The following is a 7,109-nucleotide window of genomic DNA, read 5'->3' on the forward strand; positions in this document are numbered from 1 at the left end:
GATTAGCTCTAGTAGGTATAACGTCCCATGTACAGAGTCTCCACTGTATTCCTAGGAGATGCCAATTCACACTACCATCCCTGTCTCTTGTTTGTAATAACAGGAGGCAGGGAAGAAAGTCTGACCTGTCAAATCAAATGGGATACACAGACTTGGCTGCATACATCACACTGGATGCACTAAAACTGCTGTACAAATCACATAGGAGACACAGACTGCTGTATACACAACATAGGATATACTGAGACTGCTGTATACATTACGAATACAATGTGAGAGACATCACAGGAAATGTAGCTTGCTTTATGGAAACATTGTCATTGGAAAGGAAAAATTGGACATTAACAAAAGCTACTACATTATTCTTACTACCAACCGATGCTGAACTAAAAAAATGTAACTGCAGGCGTGTCGCTTTAATATTTTTAATTCTGCAAATAGTTCTCTGGATTCAGCGGTGCACTGAGAAGAGCTAGACAGCTACATCTGCGACTGCTTTACTTTAGGGACTGATGAGCGGAGCTCCACTGAGTGACTACTATGTTTCAATACATATGGAAAGAAAACATTTTCTTTTTAGTGTAAAAAGTTCACTTATTTATGCAGACTCATGCTCATTAGTTCCATTATTGGCAATTTACAGCCACAAACCAGATGAACATGAAAGTTACCCAGATTAGACACCAATAAATAATGCACAGTGTGTGGGAGAATATAAATCAGTAATAGATCTTCATTATTATATGTATTATAACGACCAGTTCCAACCCAAGGACATTTCTAAATCATCACAATCTGTTGCCCCCATCAGCGAGTGACTTCCATGGTGGTCTTATGACGATAATATCAGCCCTGCTACATCTGTATAAAAGCCCCAGAGCAGCGTCCAAAAAAGCTAATGACTGTGTATCTGACTGCGTGGCTACCTGGCCTCTAATATGTGAGAAGAAGATAAATTTAGGACACAAGAGCTGTGAACGTGGGGCATCTGAGCATGTGTTCCCTGTGTCAGATGACTGATCACAGCCAATCAAGTCTGTTCAATCGCAGTCAGGTGACACGGCTCTGCTGTCACTCCTAGTACGCATCATATTATCTACCTGTGTGATGGCATCCTGGCACAGCAGAACCAGGGGCATTATGTGGTCATGTAGTTTAGTGGCCGGGTCAGGGTGGCAGTGTGTTAAAATCAAATATCTGTATTATAGGCATTGAGCATTGTAGGCTCTGAGCATTTTGTGCCAGCATCTACAGTTGTGACCAAAAGTATTGACACCCCTGCAATTCTGTCAGATAATACTCAGTTTCTTCCTGAAAATGATTGCAAACACAAATTCTTTGGTATTATTATCTTCATTTAATTTGTCTTAAATGAAAAAACACAAAAGAGAATTCAGCCAAAAGCAAAACGTTGATCATTTCACACAAAACTCCAAAAATGGGCCAGACAAAAGTATTGGCACCCTCAGCCTAATACTTGGTTGCACAACCTTTAGCCAAAATAACTGCGACCAACCGCTTCCGGTAACCATCAATGAGTTTCTTACAATGCTCTGCTGGAATTTTAGACCATTCTTCTTTGGCAAACTGCTCCAGGTCCCAGATATTTGAAGCGTGCCTTCTCCAAACTGCTATTTTTAGATCTCTCCACAGGTGTTCTATGGGATTCAGGTCTGGACTCATTGCTAGCCACCTTAGAAGTCTCCAGTGCTTTCTCTCAAACCATTTTCTAGTGCTTTTTGAAGTGTGTTTTGGGTCATTGTCCTGCTGGAAGACCCATGACCTCTGAGGGAGACCCAGCTTTCTCACACTGGGCCCTACATTATGCTGCAAAATTTGTTGGTAGTCTTCTGACTTCATAATGCCATGCACACGGTCAAGCAGTCCAGTGCCAGAGGCAGCAAAGCAACCCCAAAACATCAGGGAACCTCCACCATGTTTGACTGTAGGGACCGTGTTCTTTTCTTTGAATGCCTCTTTTTTTCTCCTGTAAACTCTATGTTGATGCCTTTGCCCAAAAAGCTCTACTTTTCTCTCATCTGACCAGAGAACATTCTTCCAAAACGTTTTAAGCTTTTTCAGGTAAGATTTGGCAAACTCCAGCCTGGCTTTTTTATGTCTCGGGGTAAGAAGTGGGGTCTTCCTGGGTCTCCTACCATACAGTCCCTTTTCATTCAGATGCCGACGGATAGTACGGGTTGACACTGTTGTACCCTCGGACTGCAGGGCAGCTTGAACTTGTTTGGATGTTAGTCGAGGTTCTTTATCCAACATCCGCACAATCTTGCGTTGAAATCTCTTGTCAATTTTTCTTTTCCGTCCACATCTTAGGGAGGTTAGCCACAGTACCATGGGCTTTAAACTTCTTGATGACACTGCTCACGGTAAACACAGGAACATTCAGGTCTTTGGAGATGGACTTGTAGCCTTGAGATTGCCCATGCTTCCTCACAATTTGGTTTCTGAAGTCCTCAGACAGTTCTTTGGTCTTCTTTCTTTTCTCCATGCTCAATGTGGTACACACAAGGACACAGGACAGAGGTTGAGTCAACTTTAATCCATGTCAACTGGCTGCAAGTGTGATTTAGTTATTGCCAACACCTGTTAGGTGCCACAGGTAAGTTACAGGTGCTGTTAATTACACAAATTAGAGAAGCATCACATGATTTTTCGAACAGTGCCAATACTTTTGTCCACCCTCTTTTTTTATGTTTGGTGTGGAATTATATCCAATTTGGCCTTAGGACAATTCTTATTGTGTTTCTTCATTTAAGACAAATTAAATGAAGATAATAATACCAAAGAATTTGTGTTTGCAATCATTTTCAGGAAGAAACTGAGTATTATCTGACAGAATTGCAGGGGTGTCAATACTTTTGGCCACAACTGTATACAGGTGACACTAGCCTGAAACACAGAAGCAATGTGTCACCACAGCTATTCACAGACTCCGCAACTGGGCGTACAGAGCTGTGCCTCGGGCAAAGCTGACTCATTCCAAGCACCAGGGAAGTGCAGAGAATTTGGGCAGAGCAGGTGCCAGGAAGATGGTGCTTTTCTATGCATCTTCATTATAAACGCTCTTTCTGCGGGAATCAGATTTGTGGAAACTGCACCTTAGGTTGTGTTCACATATAACTGTCAGGTTTCTGGGATGGAAGGTTCCATCATGGCACCAATAAGTATAGAGTACTTGTATATAGGCAGGAGATCAGGTTGGAAATAGACTGAACAGGACAGCCAACATATTCATTCCCCAAGCCTAGTTAATGAACTAGGAGGAATAAAAGGAGTTGTCTCAGGATCCTATTTTCAGGAACACACGGCTCCCCTGCCTGCTGGCTTCCTAAAGATGGAGGGCAATGGGCTCCTGATTAATAGGTTGGGCAGTTGGCACAATTGAGCCAATGGCCTGAACTGTATACTCTCCGATGAAGCTTTGGATATTTCCCATTGGAGATATGCAGGGTAATTTAAGCTGGCTACAAGCCTTGCACTCCTTGCCTTGGAAACAAGCCTCTGGTAGACTACAGTGGTAGTCAGTAACCAAGGCAGCAGGCAGTAAACAATTAAATGAAAGAGCACTTTGTTATTAAGAATAGAGAGAATTTTTACTCAGAGGCATATTGTAAAAAACAACTATACAATTTTACCTATATAATGAGATCAGATAACACCTTTAAAGTGGTTATCCCAGACTCTGATATGATTTCGTTTGTTACAGTATGGTTTCCACAGTGTAACAAGTCCTAGCCTATACCAGGGGATGACAGGTGTTAGGTACAGTGAAATTTTGTTTTCATATAGGCCAAATAGTCTTTCTGGGCCCCTTAGGGTATGTGCTCACGCTGCGGATTGGAGTGCGGATTTGGCCGCGCGGATTTTGTAAAGTCAAAAGACCTGCGGATTAGCCTGCGGTTTTGCCCTGCGGTTTTTCATCTCCACAATGGAGGAGATGATAAACCGCAGCGGAATCCGCAGAAAGAATTGACATGTCAATTCTTTCTGCGGTTTAGAAACCGCAGGAAAACCGCGCGGAAAATCCGCACCGTCTGCACTGCGGTTTTTAATATCCATAGGATATTATGGTACTGTACACCGCAGCAAAAACTGCTGCGGATCTGCAGCGGCCAAATCCGCTGCGGAACCGCAGCAGAATCCGCAGCATGTGCACACACCCTTAGGCTCCAGGGCCCAGTTGCGATTGCATCCCCTGCACCTATTGTAGCTAACACCCCTGGCTGTACCACAGTTCATGGCATGTAGGAAAGAACAGCAAGTAGTTTATCAATAATTATGGCAGCATTACAATTTAATGAGTACCTGCAGTGAAATCATAATTTTGCTAAAAACGTGCAGCTTTCTCTGTATAGTATGCAGCGACATAGCAAAAGCAATACTAGTCAAAAAAAAAGAATATATGAAAAAAGAAAAACTATAGGTATCATGTACATAAAAGTCAGAACAAGTAAAATATTACATTAGGCTGTTCCACTCTTCAAAAGCATGAACATTTTTTTAAACACCTTACATAAAAATGTACAAAAAAAAAAACAATCAAAATGAATGCCAAAAAAGATAATAAAAACTACAGCTCGTCTTGAAAAACACAAGCCCCAACACATATCCCATTAGGAAGCGACTTCAACGCGAAACGCGTGTTGTTGAACGTGGCTGCAGTTCAGGCAGGACTGTCAAATACAATGGGTGAATACTCGCTTTACTTGTTACCTTTATAATATGTAAATACGTAAAATACAAGTCTGCTGTTACGGTTTGACAGGCACTGGACTATTGTCCCATCATTAGACTACCTTCCCACTACTGGGCTATATAGAGTATCAACTTAGTATATGGTTACCAGACTATTCTCATGTCTTATATGATGCTGTAAGCAGGGCTGTGGAGTCGGAGTCGTGGAGTCAGAGCCCATTTTGGTGGAGTCGGAGTCATGGAAATTGAGGAGTCGGACTCCACAGCCCTGGCTGTAAGATTTGAAAACAATATCCTCATTTGTACGTATTCAGTTGTACTGACCTATTGTCCGGCCTGCTTTTTACTTAGGAATCAATTCACATCTGTACCCGTAATTATGTATCATTTACATATTTTTTTACTGTAATCTCATGTATTAATAAAACTGACATTTTTAGTACATTTTGACTCTAGTTCTCTTTGTTAAATATATTAAGATGAGTCACTAAACGTATGGGTACATTAGTAATGTGGAACTAGTACTTTGTACAACCCCAACACATTTCCACTGGAGGTAAAATAAAAAGGTTATGGGTCACGTAATTTGCAAAAGTTGATTTATTCTAAGCAGGTTTTTCAGATTTGTACTGACCCGAAGAACAAAGTTAAAATTTAATTTTAACAATAATGAATGGACACATAATAAAAAAAAGTTAAAAAAAAAAATTGGTTTTCAAGAGCAGGGATAAAAGAAAATGTAATGGTCTGGAAGGGATTACACATATGGAAACTACGCATTATAGGATGTAACCAACAGATATAACCAATATATTAATACGTTTCTAAATCTAATCATCACTGGTCTCTTTCAATAGAAATTAATATATATAAGCAATTTGAAATATAAATGTACAGTTGTGGCCAAAAGTTTTGAAACTTACACTAATGTTGGTTTTCACAGTTTGTTGCTTCAGTGTTTCTGGATCTCTTAGTTGGCTGTTTCTATGGTTACTGACGTAAAATTATCAGCATTCCATACGTTTTTAAACTACTGACAAATTCATAAAGTTTCTGTAAAGACTCAATTTCCAGTGCTGACCCTATTTTTTTCAGAACTTCTGCCTGTCGCCCAGGCAGCTGGATATCTGCTTCTGGGCCAAATCCTGACTTATGACTGCCTATTGTCATCTAATCAGTGGTTGAAGTTTATCTCAATTTCTGGGTTTTGTTTGTTGCTGTTTGAGGATTTACCGCAGGTTTTCATAGGCATTGAGATTTTCTTTGCCATCAACCCAAAATGTCAGTGTTTTTTTTCACCGAGCCACTTCTTTATCACTTTTCCCTTGCAACATGGCCTCCATTGCCTTTAAATAGAGCCAGATTTGAATATTGATAGCATTTAGCTGAACAACTCCATCACATAATTCCAAAAACAAAAGAAAGAGGAGTCAAAGCTCAATAAAAAAATAAATTTTATTTCATTAAAAAGAAAAGAAATATTAAGGTTCCAAAACGTAATCACTAATGAAAAAGTGGTGACAGGGGCTGGACAATGCTATCTCTCAATACACTGTTTGTGAACTCCTATATTTGACCATAATTTCATAACATGATGCATAACGAATATACATACGGGTGGAGTGTTTGAAGACCATGTGTTACATAGTGATCAAATTATCTCAAATTAATATATTAGCTTCACACTCCATACAATGTCCTCATATATTTTTTATGCATATCACATTGTCTATACAAATGGTATTCAGATGATTCACATCCCATTAATCAAAGAGCATTTGTACACCACATCAATTGTATAATTGCATCCATACATAAGATATCACAATGATCGATATTATCGTTTGACAATAGATATATATAAAATACAAAAAATAAAATAAGTGGTTGCTCATACCAAAATCCACAACTGCACATCAGGGACAAGCCTGCATATATACATAAGAAGTTATAATATTTGCAATAGTAATGTCCACAAACGCACATCTAATAGAAACTTGTACCTATGCATATAAGGTAATATGAATACTTCACACGTTACATCCACAGTTGGTACATCATGGAATTCACTTGTTTCATCATCTTTCCCTTTCTAATTGTTGCTTCTGTGTAGTACACGCCAGGACCAGAACGTCCTAGACTGCTCCCCAGTTCCTACCTGGCCTGACCTCGCCATGATGACAATTCCTTCTGCCTGTTTCGCCCCAGACTCGAAATCATCAGTCACCAGGTTTGGTTGCCTCCGGTAAAGCATCCGGCCCGCCTGTCCTGATCTCATCAGAGCTCCAACTTCCTTCATCTCCTCACTCCAGCCGACTCCTGCCCTGGAGGCATCCACAAAGGCAATGAGTCACCACATCTTTCCTTCCCTGTTCTGGCCCACCGCTATGATGCAC

This window comes from Dendrobates tinctorius, unplaced genomic scaffold, assembly GCF_039654945.1.
Source record: "Dendrobates tinctorius isolate UK_male_01 unplaced genomic scaffold, ASM3965494v1 ptg000086l, whole genome shotgun sequence".
In the NCBI taxonomy this organism is placed as follows: Eukaryota; Metazoa; Chordata; class Amphibia; order Anura; family Dendrobatidae; genus Dendrobates; species Dendrobates tinctorius.